Raw genomic sequence first — 20214 nt, forward strand, 5'->3', positions numbered from 1 at the left:
CCACGCGCGCCGGAGCCGAGCGCGCTCCGGGGCCGTGCGGGAGGCCCTGCGCTGCGGCACGAAGGCATGTCACACCATAGGAATTACGTGAGTTCCAGCTGCCTCTGAAAAGCTGGAATCCGCACATTTCACCCCCTAAAAAGGCACAGTCCAGGCTGGCTGCTCCCCGCCTCCTCCTCACCGAGGCTCGGAGCCTGCCAGGACTGTAAGCGATCTGCGGTGCTGGTGCTGCCTGAGGAGAAAACTCCAGGCCCTGCCGCCCGCGAGAGCGGGGCAGGAGCGCGTGGCCCATGTTTGCTCTCGTTGCACCCAGCAGTATCCACCTTCTACTGCCTACCCTCAGCACCGCTCTGCTCCCCTGTAGTTACTCCTAGCCATTGCTCACAAGAGCCAACCAATCTTTTCTCATCAGACAAATTCATATGTAGTGAGATACAAATTGTCAAAGGGTTTTGTTTGAATTAGGTACACACTTTGCATTAAAGTGTGGTTATAATTAATAAGATACAATTCGCAGTCCTTTAATGCTTATCTGAAAAGTCAGTCAGGCATGGTAAGCTAAGAGCAGCTATAACAAGCAGCTTGGGATGCAAGAGTAATTCAACTGTGAGATGTCAATGTTAAAAAATTTGACTATATTAGGAAACATTACTTTGGCATTGTTTACACATTTTTGTCATGTAAAAGCTAAGATGTGCCAAAATCCATATCTTTTTCTTGGTTTTTTTTCCTCTCTCTTGCTTACATGTACATGTACGTGCATGCCCGTGTGCCAGAATCAAGTATTTGTAAGGGCTGAACATCTAACCTTGCTACCCTGTCTAATGTCAACGCTCTGAGAAGCTGATGGTTGAGAGGGAGGTCTTCTGGCTCTAGCTGGAGTCAGTCATTACAGCTTTATTTTTCTCCTTTCAAGAGCCTGATGTATCTCCATTTAAGCAGATCCACATCAGAAAAAGCCATCTTAGCAGAGTTAGAGATGTCCTAGCAGGCTCAGTGCACTGTCCCACTTGCAGGATGATGTTCACAGAGTTGTAAATATTTTTATTCCACAAATGTCAAAGAGTCATGTCTTCCCTAGGATGACATCCACTGCCCTTCGCTACCCTTTCTTGTTAAGTTAGGTTTTCTTGTGGAAAGTATGCTTGTTTTCTTGAAGCATGAGGATGTGCTTTTCAAGCTTAGCACTTGCAATAGCACTCAGAACACAATGATGGCTGAAGCGTACAAAGATAAACCACCAGGAGAAACAAACCCTAAGAGTGGTGGTTTTATTTATTTATTTTTACTGGTGCTATTCGACTTCATCTATTTGTCCCTGACTTCTGTGGGAAGGATGAGGATGACAAGAGTGTATGACGAGACTACGATTGATTAGGTTGCAAACTCTTTCCACTATAGCAATAAGGAGGGACCATTCCTGGGTTCAAACTGTATGCCCAGAGAAGGTGGAAATTCATGCCTACCCCTTAGGCACACCGTAAGAGCAATCTCATTCCCCTTTGAGGTGAAAATTGTGCCCGGGTTGAGTGGTTGTGATTGCAGTAACTCCCAAGCTAACCCACTAGCTTCATCAGCCCTCTGGCAATGCGGGAGGCCAGGCGGTCCTCAGTGTGCTCCTCTGCGCAGCAAGGACCACCCAGAGGAACGGCAGAGCCACACCAGTACGACGCCAGACCTCCCTGAGCACTGCTTGCGACCACTCACTAGTCTTCCAAAGCTACAGCAGCATAGCTCAGCATGCCCTGTGACAGTGTTGCACAGGTCGCGAATCAAGGTGTGGAACAGGTGTGAAATAAGGCAATTCACAGTGTCATCTGCACCTTCGGACGTGCACACGGTTTGTTTAGAGTGCTATGTATCACAGACATGAAAGGCATCACCACATTTTAATTAAAAATATATCTTTCAATTATATATGAGCTATCCCTTTGCCATGTAAAGTTCTGTTTATCCTTACATTGTAGAAACCTTCCCGTCTAAGAATTACTTTTAGGGTTTTTTTTTTAAGTTTCCGTTCTAAAAACTCATTTTCAAAAATTTTGGGTATTGTATAGCTGCCGCTTACTTCTGCCTTTGTGACGCATTCTAAGAGAGTTCAGGAGACAGACTAAAACAGGACGTTGCAGCGTTGGCAGAATGATCTTAAGGAGACTTGCTTTAGAGGACCAGTACAATTGCAAAGAGTCAATAAAGCCTTGAACTTGGCACACTTTTGTGTATTTTGTTGACAGCATAGTTTACAGATAAACTGCTTTACATTATTTAGGGCAGAGAGTTTTACACACATTAGGGGTATTGTTTTAAGAGTCTTCCTCTCAAACAGCCAGACTACTTTAATGCCAAGAGCTGAACTGCAAAGTTTCCAGAGACAGAAAGAGAAAGAAAATCTTTACAGGAGAAGAGAAAATTCTTTACATTAGTTAGAAACTGAAAAATAGTATTTATTTTTAATACTTCATTATGTAGTTTGATGAGCTGATATCTCGTGATCTAGCTAGACAACAATTGAAGCCCCACGTACAAAAGGAAGTTTTCTGACCATTTCAGCATAGTTATAGCATGCCAGCAAGCCCCCTCGCTGGGAGGCTGGCTTTGTTTGTAAGGCAAGGACACGCAAGTCCTAGCAGATGCTGCCATGAGCGCTGGAGCTCTCACTAACCCTATCTGCCCTTCCCACCCCTCTGCTAGAGTTACCACCTCCCCTTCCACGGGGCTGGCAGAAGTGAGTGTGTTTTTGCCTCAATCCCTTCAAAAGTGTGAAGTCCAGACCCTTAAAGCCACCTTGACCAGTGGTGTAACTGAGCCACCAACTTAAGGGGAAGCAGCTGTGGCATTGGCACCAGGGCTGCCCCCACCCGCTGCGCACGCAGCAGCTTGGGGCACAGGGCAAAGCAGCGTGCAGGATTACCTGCGATTGCCACCACGAGATTTGCTGGAGCTCTTTTGTCAGCACCCTTAGTATTATATCGTCCTGAAAGCACGTGCCAGGGCAAAGGTACCTGTTATGGCTTGAGCTGATCTAGCAACTTGTGCAGCGCCTTTTCCCTCTCACCCCCTTTGCACTCGCTTTGGCAGTCTTTGGACTCTTCCAGAGCCAGACCCGGTTGCTCGGGTGGCACAAAACCAAGAACAAAACAATGGAAAAGGAGAGCTTTCTTCCAGGGCAGTGAGCTGCACTGGCTCTGGTCAGGTCTGGGAGGACACGGCCTGCACAGAGGACAGGGCAGAGCGCGCTGCCAGGGGGCTGGCGGGACTGGGCCCCTCAGGCAGGCACAAAAGGTTTCATAGCTCAGCCCTAACTAGAGCCTTTCCCTCATTGCCGCAATTGTCTGGCCTGTGCTAGGGTGCAGGAGGAGTTTATGAGCATGTGACAGAACACCAGCCTAGGCTTTGACTTCATGAGTTTAACACCTGCTGAAGGGAGGTTGCCTTGTCCGGGCTAACGTATGTTAACTGATGCACCAGTGAGTATCTTCCAAATCCTAGTCTTGGAGAAAAACAATGTTAACAATATCTTAAGCCCCTAACGTTGTCAGCACCAAGGGAGGACAACTAGCACCAGCAAAAACTGGGCATTTTCTAAAAGTCTTTTTAAAAGTTTTCTATTGTAAACATGGCCTTTTGGGACATGCCTGGCTTCCTGAAGGGATTAAGCATCCCATCTTGTTCCAGCAACCCCTGAGATGTTGAACCTCAAGCTTGCTGCCTGTCCAGGCCTGTCATGCATCTCTTTTGGAGGCATGGATTTTTGTGGCACGTTTTTAGGGTCTGAAGCTTGGGGTGTTCAAAATTATCCTGCAGTAAATAGGCAAGTGAGCAGAACATAAGTGAAGCAGTCAAAGGTGCATAGTAAATGCAATTAATGCACAGTCTAACAACATAGCACTTGGCAGTTTATTGCATATGGCTGTCACCTATCATAATATCAACAACTTGGAAGTGAATGTGGTTATAAAGGAAAAAAAGGGCAATAAGTACGCAGCACGAAAAGGGGAAATTGTATCTAGGCAGTAAACTCTGCTGATATAGTATTTCTGTAAAACAAAGACATTCAGTGATTATAATATGTGATTTTTAAACTGATAACATCTTTTTAGGAATCTGACTGTAAAAACATCTGTATATACATCTCCATGCTTTAGAGAGGTTTGTCTTACCTTTCTGATTTGGAGTGATAAGTTAAGAACTGCATCTAGGACAAGTGCTTACATTTGAAAGGAGATAGAAAATCATCATAAGTAACTTTTTGACTGCATTAAAACTGTGTTTTGTTTTTTTTTTTAATATAGATAGTCCTTTCCAGAAACCATATCCTTGATAGCAAAGGATATCTCAGTGTTTCTGGGATTAAACAGTAAATCCTGACAACAGAGAAATAAGTCTGCCCAAAATGGTGCATTGTAATAAAATAGAGAATCTGTCCCGGATAAATAATCCACCAATCAGAAGGTAGAAGCTGTAGATGATTTAGAGGTATTGCTAAGGATTTCAAGTCGACTAGCCCTCAGAAAAGTACAGGCCAAAAAGCAGAGGTCTCAACATCACTTTAAAGAGATTTCTACTGTAAGAAATCTTCAAAATCTTTGCACTGTCTTTTCTTTCTCAAATAAATTCACTGGTCTTTTAACATCTACGTAGGTGACGGTGAAGAACAAAACCAAAAATGAACTGTTTAAGAAAAAAAATACCTTCCCCTGCTCCTTCTTCCCTGTCCATTTGCAGGTGTTGATATGTCACGTTTCCAGTTCTCACACAGCTTCCAAGGAAAATGAGAAATGAATGCATGATATAAAAAAGAATCCCCTTTCTCACAAGAAAGAGGATCTTTGGCGCTGATGCTGAAGTGAAATAAATGCCTATGGCAAGTCTCTCCTCCAACACACAGGCACTTCAGCAGGGTAGGGAAGGGACTTCCACTTTTCCAGCTATATTAGCTGATGAATGAGAAATAGGTTATTATCTGAATTTTGTAATTAAAGCCTCCACTGTGCAATTCTCAATACAGACAAACTTCGTTTCGCTCTGGAAAATCTCTCTCTGGAAATGAAAATGAAGCTGGCTTTCAGCTATCCCACTGAAATTCGAGTAAGATAGTAGAGCTGCTGTGGGGGGTTAAGCTGCTGGAACAGTGTCCTGCAAAAGATTTTATCGGGGCGAGGGGGATCATACTTATAGTCCTTTTTACATCTTTGTGATTGATATGGCTACAAAGACACTGTATTCAGCACGAGCGAGTGGGGATGTTGTTTCATGTCACCTGCTTGCTTTTCCATCTAGAAAGTTCCTACCTACTACAGCAACATTTTGAGGGGCTCGGTGAACATGCATTTAACTCCCGTGCTTTAGCTAAAGAATTAGGGTGCTGTGTTTTGTTTTTAGAATACTTTATCTGTGATTCAGTTCAATCAGTGCTAACAAATGAGCAGAAAACAAGATTTTTTTTAACTACCGGGATAAAAAGTCTTCCTCTAGATTACTTAAGCTTTGCCTACACACAAAAATTGGACTGCTTTAACTATAATGGTATAATTAAAGCAGTATATTTCTGCCTTTTCTCCCCTACAAGAATTAATGCATTTATATACCTATAAAGTTGCTTTATACTAGTATATAGATAGTTTTGCATAGGAAGGGAAATAAATCATATCAATATAAGGCACATTTATATTGCTGTACTTATATCCACACTAGTAGTGATATTGAAATACCAAAAAAGTAATCTAACAAATACTTATTGCAAACATTGTGTATAGCCAGACCACAAATAATGTGATACCTGTAGCTACTAAAATACTTGTCTGTATCATGAACATTTTTTTCAGTTACGCTAATGAAAATAGAGCATATACTTTGCTCTATTCTTTTCAAATTTTATAAAAGGTAGAGTTGTCATTTATACATAAAGAGCATAATAGAAAGTTGTGGATGTGGGTTTTTGTGATACAAAATGATACAAATCTAAGCTTTTTCTAAATTCTGAGTTTGCTGATTAGGAGCAGATTTTCATCAGCACGGACATCTTATCATCTATGTAATGCGATACATATTGAACTGTCCCCCTAATCACAGCATGCAGAACTGATCACTTACTATATCTAATTAAAGCAATTTCCCAACCTAATGCAGAGCTATGAAAATATTTGTCCTTAAATTCTCTTCTGTATACTAAGAATGGCCTGCTAATAAAACTTATATGAAAGATTTGTTTTCCTCTCTTAAATTAATGTTTTTGATAAAATTATTCAGGCACAAAATTAAAGCAGTATTTACTATCAGTTTTGTAGAACATTTGCCAGATGTTCTTCTGAGCAAGTCCTAGATATTACTTTGGCTACTTTAAATGTAAAATACAGTTTTACATCAAGTTATAAAATTAATACATATGAACAGCTGCAATATCAGCTGTAAGATCAAACTGTAGACAATTTGTCCTGTATAAAGTCCCAAACACCATCATGGCAGGACATATGCCTTGTTAAATTTAAAATCCGAATTCCTTTTCTGTAACTAAAGTTTAATTAAGAACTTGACACTCATGCACTTCTGAGGCTCTTGTCAGCGCTGCCCTCCTGTTCATTCATTTGATCTTCTGATAGGCAATTTTTTTCTCCTTTTAATCTTTTCCTGTCTCAAGAGCTGTTAGCAAGCAATCCAGCCATCTATTAGCAACAAAAATCAATAAGTTATTAGGTGATTATCATAAGTTAAAAGTTAACGGTCAGAATTCACAGTAGCTGTCACACTTTCACAGCTTTCAGCTCACGTTGAGCAAACATTATGCTATTCCTCTTAAATCTCAAAGTCCTTATCCCGGTGTTTAACTAGGATAGAGAGAGCTTTACGAACTGTGACACCGGGCTCCCACTCTCTTGGCTTCCCAAATGAAGTCACCTTTCAGCAGTGCACAAGGCACATGCAGCTCAGCAAAAAAATACCATCATAGTTTAAATTGTTGTGCCTTTTTCAAACACACTTCTCCATTTCCACCTAGCCAGTAGTATCTTTCCCCAGAGAGCCTTTTAAAAGGCAGCGCAGAAAAGAAAATCCAGGACTTCATGTAGTGTATAGAAAAAGCAGACCCTGAAGAGGATTTTAAAGTATTGTGCTAAAAAGACATCATCAATTTCTTTTCGCATAAGTGATGGAATTATTTTTCATTGTTTACAATGTCCAGTGGGAAGACTGACAGAAGAATCTGAAAAGAATGTGAAAAGAAAGAAGACTGAAAAGGACTCTAGGTGGTACAGGCAAAATTTGATGACTTAACTGCTAGATAAAGGGCTTTAATGGACAAAGACCTTATGGAACAACTATCTTGCCTTATAAGTTTCAGTACCAAAGAGAACGCAAAATATTATAAACAAAGGAAGTCACTGTTTACTTAAAATGCTGCTTTTATTTGTATTTTCACTCATCTTCAAGTCACTTTTAAAGCGTTAATTTGGTAGTCAAGCCAATGCTCCTGCAACTCATCTTGTGGCCAAGGCAGGTTTCCTGTAACTCCTTGTTCATTCTCATGATGGATTAACTGGCCTTAATTGATATTTTCCATCATCGGCCCATGGAGGTTGATGTTAAATTGTTAGGCACTCTGTCTTTCACTGTTTTACAATTACCGTTTAACTGTGAAATATTAGCGTGCCAGGATGCTGTGTTGTGTCCAAACGAAACTCTTAGACACGGTGACCGTAATCTGCTTTTGAAGAAGGATATTTTTGTCCCACAACATACACTTTTTTTCCACAGGATTTTCTGAGGGGTTTTCCTTTCTGCAGAGGACTTGCAGTAATTCGGTTCAGTTCAAAATGTCATTATTACTTTTTGTCAATAAACAGATCAATCCCGTTTTGATGTTCTTTTATTACCTTTTTGGACATTCACGTGTTGCAGTTACATATCCCCAAAAGCCTGGTAGAGGTGCAATAGCAACCTCAAGCAAGCTCAAGCCTGGACAGCGCACACCACCACCACTGAAGCTTCAGTGAAGACTTAGCTTGAATTAAGATGATGTGAGAAGACACCAGGCAATGCCATATCCAGAGGCTGGAGTAGCTGGGCACATGGTCAAGACTCTTAGGGCTATGGTAAGTGAGCCTCCTTGTGATTCATCTTTCATAATTTTGAGAGAAAATAGCTATTTTTCGGTATGTATGGAAGGAACAGGAAAAGAGTGGGAGAACTCTCATGACTAAGCTTGTTTCTCCATTGTGTGGTGGTGAGTGAAAGCTTCATCTGAGCTCTAATTTGTACTCCTGTGCTCTGAATGGTCTGACATTAGGACCTGAATAAGAAAAAAAAACAGTCTTAAAATTGTTCCTTTTCTCTCCTCCCTAAGAAAGAAAAACTTGTTTACGTTTTGCAAACAAAGATTTTAACAAATGACCGCACCCTCAATTAACCAGGAATTATTACATGCCTTCTGGCTTAGGGGTGAGGAATCACCTGAAGAGATCTGTGCCACATCGTGTTGTAATTTGAGAGGTTGATTACATTGATTTTTTAGGCCTGCTCTGCATAGGAGTCTATCCTGGGGGCCCAGGAATCTATCCTTAAGGCCATGGTAAATTCCAGGAACTACTCTGCCTTTTAAATGTAGAAACAAACAATCTGATGAAAAGCCCATTGAAGTCTTTCATGTGACCTCAATAAAGTCTGGATGAGAAAAAACATACATATCCCTTCTGGTGAAGCTATTGCTTTTCCTAGTGTCTAGGATCTCAATAGACTATATTGTATTGATCACAGAATGGATGAATCCATGTTCATTTTCTGCTCTGTTTTTCTGTTAAAAATTCCCGTACCTTTTCCCATGAAAGGCAGAAAAGAGTAACAGACCTTTTAAAGATCATCTTACAGAGTAAGTTGCTATTTCAGCAACAAGCTGTCTGAGTACCTGTGTATTAAATATGTGACCAGTAGTAGCTGCAGCTTTAATGATAAGTATAGGTCAATTTTACAGAGAAAAATGCATCATCCCATTGACCTGTATCATCTGAACAACACATTTTGGTACATCAAAAAAGCAAGCTTGTGCGTTAAGAAGCAAAGAACCTAGGTAGAATCAAGGGTTTATGTATTCATGTATATATATGTGAAATGTATATACAACTATGTATAATAGTCAAAGTATATATTGTTTTGTGCTTTAGGATCTACATACTGCAGTGATTTTGAAAAGCTCTTAGAGGTCAGGGAACATGAGTTTTCTCTGCAGGGTCACAGCTGAGAATTCTTGGTCTTAACAGGAGAAATAAACTGGGAGAATTTACTTTGCTCTAGTAGAAAGCACAGTACACCATGCTCTTTGGCATGCTCCTTTCTAGGAGTAGTGCAAATCCTTACCAACGAGGCACATCAGAGCAGTGGAAATAGTGACTCACACTGATAGTCATATAGCTAGCTGAATACAGGTCTTTCTACATTCAATGGTCACTTGTCTGGTACATTTTTGGAACTCTAGTATCCATAATTCTAAGTGCCTGGAAGTCAAAATAGTATTAAACAGTTTTTTATATTATGAACTACCACACCTCCACGTCTATTCCCTGCCACTAAACATGAACTGCATGTTCATGCAGTAAGGTGCACAGAGGAAGCCATAAATTGTCTTGGACTGAGAGGCAAAGAATGAGTACAATGAATTGTCTGAAAGCCCAGCATTGGTCCAGATCCAACCCTAACATACAGACATCTTCCAAAATCCTGCTCAGATGCCTGAACTTTTACTACTCCACAAGAAAGGAAACTCAACAAAGTATTTGAATACACACAGTAATTTTCTGTCAAATTTCTGAATGTAAACCTTGAACTCCAATTAATATTTACTGTACTTTAATTGTGATTGAGCATCTCCCAGCACTACCTCCCTAGTCAGTGAAGGCAGGCATGAGTAAAAATGTGGGGATCCTTTCTCTCCTCCAGCTCATTAGGATACTTCCAGTTCATCTTCCATTTCCCATTTCCTCTCTGGCAAGATTTTTTCTGATTCTCCACTACCGAAAAAAAAAATAGTTTCCTCAAACTGGACCATAAGTTGCCTCAAACCCACTAAATTCCTCTTTTAAACAGTTTAGTAATTTCCAGTCAGTTGCCTCCTCCATCCTCAGACTACCCAAAAAGGCATCTTTATTATTGCTAAAGGCACAGGTTGAATCAAGAGCAAAAGTCAGCGCTAGAGGACGGCAGCATTTTCACTTCAGTGATATAGTGTATGATAGTTTATTGTTTTTTTTAAAGTATGCAATCCAATCCATTAATGAACCATAATAAAAATAAACCCACATGAATTGAATTATGCAGTGTTTATAATACAGTGGGTATGACAAAACTAATTTACTGTAAATGCCATTGTATAGAAAAGTAGAGAAATAAATTAGATGATAGATGCACATGAGTCAGCTTTGTTTCAGATGTGTGGTGTGAATGAACATGTGGTATGGAACACGATACAAACAGTAGCAAACAGGAAAAGGCATCTCAGATAGCTTACGGAAGTTAAATTACATTATTTTTCAGCTGTTATAGGTGGGCACAACAACCATATACCAAATCATCCGTCTGTCCTGCAAACACAGCAGTTACAAGCAGTTAAACTTACTTCCTGTAACACATGTTCTCCTCCCTCAGGTATATGCACTTCCAGCATCCTTCCCATTGCCACATATCCTCACTTAACTATGAGAAAGGACTTCATCACTCAGTCCTTGTCCATGCAGGCAATGGTGCCCGGACATACCACAGTTACACTGCAGATATTTTTAACGAGGCACAGGTGCAGCAAGTAAGATCAATGACACTGGTTATCTACTCACTTTCAGGCATAATATGCTGCCCTGCAGACAGAAGAGTTGGCACACAGCGAGAGATGAGGGCTCAGAGTCAGCCACTCCACCAGCACTGTTTTTTAGATTGAGCAAAATCAATCATCCTCTGCCTCAGCACTTTAGCCGATTTCTGGGTGGATTCAGAAAGTTACAAGCATGAGTACCTAGTTTGCACTAACACAGGTATTTTTGATGCCACCATACACAACAATATTCCAGACCATGACTGAAACAGTACATAGTACATACTATGGTGTCCACAGGTTCAAAACAAAACGTAAAAAAATGGAAAGAGTTCTAAAGAGAGCTATAGGCATGGTAGAAAATCTGCTTTACAGGGAGTCTGAGAAGACCGTATTACTTCATAGTGAGAAAAGTCTTTAATTTGTACACAAACATAAAACAATCCAATAGGTAGAAGCCAAAGCTTCAGTTTCAGACTAGCAATGAGGGGCACAACAAGGGGAACAACCTGCCACATGCAGAAACAAATTTTCTGTCATTTGAAGGAGGCAAATGAGAGTTAGAAATTTTCCAGACAATGTCTTCGTCTTGATCCAAGCTAGACAAACATACACCACTGTGACAGTTCAATGGCTTCTACTACACTCACGGGCAGTCAATATACTCACAATGGGCAGGCTCAGCTGTGAATTTACAGTTCGTAAATCATTTTTTCCAAGGGTTCGACAAGAACTGTTTTTTTTTTTAACAAGAGTAAACAGGCTTAACCAAATTGAGGTAAAGATGTTGGCGCTTAATCCTACCACCTTCTCAAGGCAGATTTGATGCAGTTTGGGAAAGAGAAGAGACAAGCAGCAGAGAATGGACCAGACCAAGTGGGTCATGAAGTTGTGAAATAAACTTATGGTAGCCACAGGCATTACTTGCATATATTTTAGAAAATAATATCATATGACAATTTTTTACTTGTACTGCAGATGATTTTTAGCTCTGCTCTGTGGAGCTAGACCTTGCTCTGAGCTCTATCAGCAGAATCTTAAGCCAGCTCACTCAAAAGAATCTGTGACCTGGTGTCCTTCAGTGAGTCAAAGATTCACCTTCTAATACGGTGGCATTTGGGCATGGGGAGAAACTGAAATGGAGCCTATGTGGAATGTCCCACTGGTCTCTGCAAAGCCTCTTTTAGAAGGAAAAGTAGAAACACTTTGAGGTGGGTGTAAACATTTGAAGTCAAACGTCAGACCCAGTTCTTACATTAAAAGGGTTAAGCATTCTAACCGGTTAAATTAACAAAAGTGCTGTTATATTTCCTCCTTGCTTGCTAGGGTGGTTTCCTCTGCAGCAACATCCGTGATACCACAGCATTTTTCAAGACCTAACTAGTGATATTAGAAGAGAATGATAGCTCACCAGGCAGTTTGGGGAAAAAAGTAATTGTTTTTCATATATATATGTATGTATGTATGTGTTAAGCATCTTGAATCTTCTTGATGTCCCCAAGAATCATGTGTGGTGGTAGCCCTGGAATGCTAAAATCATTTATAGGGAATTCCTCATTGCTAAGTTGAGCACTAAAGAGCTAATGACTTTAGTATGTTGTATTGTTTAGATGTGAGGTTAAATTTACAGATCAGATCCAGTTTCTCTTCTGGATAATCAGTCTAAGGACAGTTAGTGTGTTCAAATTCCATTGTTGACCCTACACTGGACCCTGAAGGCAGGACCTTGGAAACTCCAGAGCAATTTGTTTAGCAGAGGAGTAGCTTGAATAAGAAAGAAAAAGGCATTAACTCAGTTTCTCAGTTTTAATTTTCCAATCATTACAATGTTATCTGTCACCGGAAGAAGAAGCAGTGTTAAAAAAGACCATTGGCTTTAAAGAAAAGTACCTGCATTGAATTCTTCAGAAAATTAGACCCTATGTGTAAATTCAATTCCCACATTTTCAAAGGAGCCAGCACATATACACTGACTTTTACAAATCAAAAGGTGCAGAGGATCTAGATCACTGTAGTTCCCTAAAACCAAATATGGCCCAATTTAATTTAACTTGCTAAATTACTATCTCTAGAATTTATTTTACAACCCATGTTAATGTCTTTTTGCCTTTGTTCAGTCCTTTTTAATCTCCTGACTTATTTTCAATGAATTACAGTTTGCCTTTTGGTCATATTCTGCCATCACTGAGGTGACTGATGCGTTTGGCCAGAATTCTCTGCCTTTAGAATGCAACAGCCCTAAATCTGCTGTTAATGGCTGCAGCTATGCCTAGAAAGAGCGTGAAGTAAAACCAGGAGTGCAGTCCACTCAGTAATTACTGTCACTGGAAATAGCTGGGCATCCCTGGGCACGAGAATATAAAAATACTTATTTTAGGCTGAAGTTATGCAATAAGGGCAAGAGAGAGTTAAATCAATAAGAAGAAAAAGATTACTCCAATACAATCTTTTATTACTTGTGCCAGATACCAATACTGAAAATGCCTGCATTTCAGAATCATTGTTTATCAGCAAATATCGTAAAATCAACAAAAGATATAAGCCCATATCTGCATCTGCTTTCTTTGACCCAACCTTGGTAAACTCAGCAGGAGTGTCAAACATCATGATGTGAAGAAAATCTGGGAGCTACAACCTAAATTTGTCTGATTTTAGAAATGGTTCCCATAATAACAGCAGCACCTTACATCCAGTTACCACACATCTGCTATACAGACTGCTACTTCAGATGTTTTCCTCTCCTCATGGGCAATCTCAGAAGACTCATAAACCTAGAGTACAGAACATCATTGTTTTCTGATCTCTCTTGCAAGACGGACATTATTAGCTGCACTCAGCATACCCTTTGACTATGCTAATGACCACTGGGGCAAGGGGGTAGCTTTTACAAAAACAGCATTGTGCCCTCTGAATTCCAGACAAATTCCTATCCCTAACCTGCAGGTTGCTACATGGCAGCGTCTCCTACAAACACAAACCTGTTAACAAACCGGTCAGTAACGTCAGCCAAACCACTTGGATATTGAAGTTACTCAGGCCAATGCAAACCTCTCCTTTAACGTACCAGATGTAGCCCTGCTGCATACAGGAGGCGGGGGGAAAGGCTGCAACTTCTGCTTCAAGATAGCTGCAGCACGTTGCTCCAGTGCCCACACGACCGGCCTCCTGCCGCTGCTCACAGTTGGCTGCCATCTCCTCAGTGATCTGTTCACAGGCATTTCCAGGGTGCGCAATCTAAATATTTTGTAATCGGAAAATTTAGGTAGGCTTCATGATTCCCACAGGTTATTCCTGATTTTGCTTCTGTGAGTTGCTCTCATATCCCAAGTCTTAAACTGAGCAGAGTTCAACCAGGGCTGAGACCTGGGCTAAGAGATGCCATTAAGAACTCAGGGTAGATTTTGAAATATTTGAAGCAATATATCAACTGATTAAAAAAATCTTACGTAACATTTCTCCATGCTAAACACCACTTGGGAGAGAGAATTTTCATGAGGCTTTGATAATATTTTACAAGCTTTCCATAAGCTATTTTTAAAGCACTATGTTATTTAAAGCTGGTGGAATGTTTGTAAAGGTTGCATAGCATGGATTTAATATTAGTATCATATATAGAACTGAAAAATAAGCATATGTAGGAAAGACAAGTTTTCCTACCTGTGCTCTTTAATTTAGGCTGAAAATGGCTACGAATAAGTAAGGAAGACAATAAGAAAATAATACAGGCTTTCCAGTGTAAGTATAGCTGCCTTATAGTTTCTTTCTAAGTAGATGTAGACAGACATGATGCAATGTGTGGCTTTCTACTAATAGATTAGCAGAAGGATCATATGACAGTGTAACTGGTAATTTAAGAATTTCTGAAGAGATTACCTATTATTTGATCCAGAATACTTTAAACAATAGAAAAATCTATGCAAAAATCTATTTTGCTAAAGACACAGTCATTTTCTACTAGCAAGATATACTGTGTTTTGCTGTTATATGGCCACTGGTGCTACTCTGTCATTTTGTGGAAGGAAATCACCAATTGTTCTTTCTGTGGTAAGGACAAAATAGGTTTTCCACGCTAAATTAAGCTAGATTAAGACTGTATGTTTAAAAGAAAAATGCCTTCTGATGCCATTTGAAACCAGCAGCAGGCTGTACCAACCATTACCATTTTTTTACATTTAAAATACCGTACATATAACAAAGGTAGCTGACAATAGTCATTTAAATCAGTTATGTTACATAACGAAATGGGAAGTCAGAATTACCTGAAGGAACAGAAAACCAAACAAGAAGAATATAAATATTAGAAACATGGTTAGTAAATTTTCAGTTTGAATACTGAGATATGGGCAAAACACAAAAGCTGCTATGTTATGACTTAAAACTTCTTTCATCCCAAGGTGAATTTGATGCTGAAATACATTTCTATGAAGAATACTGTGGTTCGTGTAAAAACAGAGAAAACTGTAATGACTTTAATTATTAGCTGGGGCTTGTGACAAAATACAGCTGCACCCACTGTTGCTAATGGCACCAGGTTGATGTAGGTCTTTGTTCCTTCCACACAGCTCAAGTCACTCGAGGATAACTTTGACCTTATTTCAAGGCAGAATTATTCATGTCACTTCTTCTTTTACTTATAGAGGTTGTTCACCCAGTCATGCCTGACTGAAATAGAAAGGATGGATTTACAAATTCAGCGCTAGATACACTGAGTCGACAAAGTACTTTATTTAATCTGTAAATTAGTTCCAGAGCTACCAAAGGCATAGGGAGAGACAGCTCCAGCACACCCGCTGGAGGAACTCTAATATCATTTAGGACCTCGAGCAGGCACCTGTCAACTTCTATAGTCTTTTCTCTTCTGCAGACATTTTCTCTCCCTTCCTGATGTAGTCCATACACTTGTCTAGCCGTGCTACTCCATTAGTCTTTTTTGTTTTCCACTTCCACTGTCATCCCTGCACCATGTCTCACACAGCCCAGCCTCTCAGCTCTCTTGAGTCCTCATTTTTGTCTACCAACAGGAATTCTGAACACCTGACAATCTTTCAGATGTCTATCTTCACAAAACTGCTCTCTGGAAAATATTATTATTCCCCCGCCCGTCACCAGTCCTCCTCTTTTCTTTAAACTACTGGAGGGGACTGAAGGAAGGTAGGCAGAAACAGTGACTTGCCAAAGTGATGAGGAAAAACTATATTTAAGCAAAGAATTGAAATCAGGTTATTCAACGTCTTCACCAGAGGACACCTTCATGTCTTCCAAGACTCCTTCCCCCATTCCTTAAATCCATTCTTACTGTTACTGGGAAAGCAGCCAGGGCAAGTGCTAACACTTCTAGAACAAACGGCTCAAATTTTAAGGAGTCCAAATCTTTTCAGTCCTAAACATCCAGGGAAGGTATCCTTGTCTAGCAGGTAATGCTTCTTACACTTGGGACACAGATCTGGAAATAACTCAGGCTATAATGTCCTGAATCCCTGTCTGAATGTAGCCTTAAGGGAACAAATGATATTAAATTCACTTTTGTTCTGAATAAGAGTATCCATACAGGAGCATAAATATTGTTCAGCCACTGCACTTTCATTCAGATTAGTCAAAAATTCTGACATACACAAGCTTTTATGGATCTTCCATAAAGGTACCAGTCCAGTCATACCCTCCCCAGTATTAAAGGGGAACTTCACACCATATGACACCTATTTTGCAGAAAAACTTTCTGTGTTGTCCACCTTCTGTAAGATATGGTACACTGAATTAGGAGAGAGTTGGGGCATATTCCTGGGTGCCAGTCATCCTGGTGTTTATGAAGTGACTCATAAAGGCTAGCAAATGACTAGAATTACTTGTTATGTCATACAACATTACTTTGTATGGACATTACAATAGCCAGTGCTTATAGTCACATTTTACTGCAACGTGACTGCCGTTTTCCACAACAAGACATAAGCAGTAATAGGTAATAACTAAGCTGTGGTATGCTTATTTTGTAGAGCTTGAGTACTTGAGCACTGAAGGAATTAGCAGTGCCGCTTTTATAGTCCACATTCATGTTGGTATGGTAAGTTACTGAACTGACAGAATGGCAGTATTTCACTTCAGTGCCTTTTTATTTTCTCTCTTTATGTAAGTGCATCCATTTCCATGTTTATTCCATTATCACTCACTAATACAGGAAATAATTGTGAGACTGAGATTTTTGTTCAAATATAGCTCTGCACCATTGACTTTATTTTAGCTTTGTTGTAGTTATGCTAACAAAAAAACAAGTATCTGAGCTACAAACGGTTTTGTCACAGACATTACCTTTCACCTAATGGTTTATGCCACATGCTATTTAGCCATAGCTTTTGGAATTACAGAAATAAAGGCAGAAAAGGACCTCAAGAGGTCTCTCCCCGCATCAAGGCAGTATCAGACATCTAAACCACAGCCAACAGATCTGAGTTCTCCCCAGCTGCTAACACCTGACCCACCTCCACACAACAGTTACTGGTGGCTGTTTACCTCAACTTCAGTATCTGACTAATATAGTGCTATGACTTTCAATAGGAGATGTGATCCATAACATGCATTGCATATATAGCTCTTTTTGTTCCATGCTTCTACCATTGGAGTAGGAAGAAGGGCAGGTCCACCATCCCTTTACCCAACACCATGATCTACAAATAGTTTTACATCGGCCTCTGTGCTCCCTGATAAATCCTCTGCTTTCACAACCCCTACTAGTTATAAATAGCAACACATGATACTGCATTTTGAAAAACCCACAAAACTTCCCAAGAAACTGATTGCCCAACTGAATATGCAGGAGAGAGGGCAAAACTAACCACAGCGTGCCAGGTAAGCAAAACAGCTGAGACTCTATCCTGCTTTCTTTCATTTGCAAAGTGTTCAGATATAAGTGTCATTTCTAAAATGATGAAGTTTGCTGAGGCTGCACAGAGTTTTCCTGGAAAATTCTTTTGCACAGTTGGAACTCCACTGGGAGAATGTGGCTGAGATAATGAAATGGTCTCAAAGCTGGTGGTCTGTGTTCTACCAATAGATTGCTTAGCCATATATATATATTTTTTTTTTTTTTCCTCTGTGGCATTCATCATCTCCATACTGCCATGTATCTTTAAAACTGCTAATGAAAGGCATATATCTTCTGCAGGAACTTATGTGTAACTATATGGAATTTATCTACAGCAAAATGTGCAGCACTGGGGAGCCAGGGAACAAAACTCTATTCACTGAACAGGAATTTTGTCAGTGAGTCTAGGATCTCATCCTCAAAATTGCCATTCCTTTTAGAATTATGAATGAATCAGAGAAGTATTATTAGCCTTTTTTCAGAAGGGGAACATCAGACAATGAGAAAATCACTCTGTCATTGTTGCAGAGTCTCAATAATAACCCCAACTCATTGTCCCAGAAACTTTGTCTTTGTGCCTTTTCTAGTAGAATAGCATTAGCAAAATTCTAAATTTTAAAATGTTGTTGTTGTTTTTTTTCCCCCCTCTGCATGAGATTTATCTGGTACCACTTGCTTATACCTTACAATCAGCCCAGCTAGGGTAATCCCAGGAAGAGGAGCCTGCTGGTGTGGAATAGATTGAGAATAACCAGAATAGGCACAGATCTGAAATATAATGACATACTTCAAATGCTCCCAATACGCAGGGTCTTTTAATTCATTAGAAATGATGACCTTCAGTTTACTGTGTAATAAGAAAAAAGCAAACCATACTAAGACTAATGTCTGCTTATAAAGAATAGCCTCAAGCTACCTTGCCAGAATATGTGCCTTCAAACTTGTACAACTTTCCTCTGTATGGAATATGCCCCGTAACGAATGTCGGAGGTTAAAAAGGAGAAGCAGTGTTTAATTTAAGTTACACAAATAGAAACATTGCCAGCTGTAAGTCTCAGGCAAGAATTCCAGGACTGTATTCCATATTCCCTCAGGATGGTGCCCTAGGATATGCTGTACTATAATATGTCCCAGGATAGGGTACCCATGCCGGGTTCAGTGAAGAAAAACAGTTTCATTCCTTTCTAGGCTTGAAAAATCGAGGGCCTGATCTTGGGAACAGTCACTCAAATAACTGAAACAGGCCTCTATGAACAAAGCTACTCTTGTATGTGTCTATAGCATCAAGTCTAAAACTTGACATGGCAAAGAAGAAAATGCACTGGATGATGTACTTGAAACAGTTGTTCTCAGCATCCTAACTCTAAGCTGTTCAGTCATTCTAAAAATATTTCCAGGGATATCCACAGATGGCAGACATATATCTAACTGCCTGTTAGTATAAAGGCATGTAGAGGAGTGTTTCAAGGTCTTCATCATCAGAAAGTGATTTAGCGACACCTTAAACTTCAGTGATAAAACTGGAATGGATGTAAATTTAGGACCCAACTAATGAGTCACTCCACTAGCCAAATCCCAATTCTTTGCTTAGTTTGTTCAGTTCCTGTTCAGGCAAAGTTCCCATTTACATCAATGTGACTACTTTCACAATGGAAGGTCATAAGTGTAAGAGTCATTGCTCTGGTCCTAAAGATAGATCATGACCCTTAAGTACACATTTATCAGTGAGCTGATAGGTAACAGATGACGTAACACAGCTGACTGAGGAAAATATTTTGGCAAAAGAAATTAAATGGAGTAAATTAAGTTTATGGATTGAAACTCAGTAAAACTCAGGGAGCCTACTGAAGATGGATATTTGCATTATTGAATGCTTCTGCTAACAAGAACCTACAAACAGCCCGCACAAGAACAGGCTAAATCCTTCATTACTCAGAGAATATCAAATATCTTCAGTGGGATTGCTTCTGAAAATGGTGGCTTTAGACAATTTAGAAACCTTTAGCTGAAAAAAAAAAACCTTTCCTTAGATTTTAAGGAGCCAGAGGAGTTATGTATAATAATCCTAGAAAGAGTATCTAAAACCTCTAGAAAAAAAACGTCTGTAACAAACATGTGCTATCAAAGTAAAAGCAGCTAGGAAATCTGGTCACATCATGAATTTCCAACATGCAGCATGAGAAGATGGAGACATCAAGGAGCCATTTCCCCAGAGAGAGACGAACCTTTTAACAGTTAGGTTGGGAACGGACTGTGATTTTAACTACTGCCAGTGGAAGTCAATGCCACCCCTTCTTAGTCCACAGTTATTTACTTATGTACAGATATGTATATATTTGTCATAGCAGTCCTGCTCTTAGGAAGGGAGCCTAAAGCAGTGATTCCAGTATGTTATAAAGTCTGGTAAAACATAAGATTTGTGGTTTTCAGCAAGAAAGGAGATGACAGGACCATACGTTTCCAGAGACTGCTCAGCCTTGAAATGATATGGGGGGACTACGGGCCTGCAATTTGGCTGAAGGTAGGTATACAGCATTTGTTTTAAAGCACTTTCTGATACCTGCCTTTA

Source organism: Struthio camelus, chromosome 5, assembly GCF_040807025.1.
Source record: "Struthio camelus isolate bStrCam1 chromosome 5, bStrCam1.hap1, whole genome shotgun sequence".
NCBI lineage: Eukaryota > Metazoa > Chordata > Aves > Struthioniformes > Struthionidae > Struthio > Struthio camelus.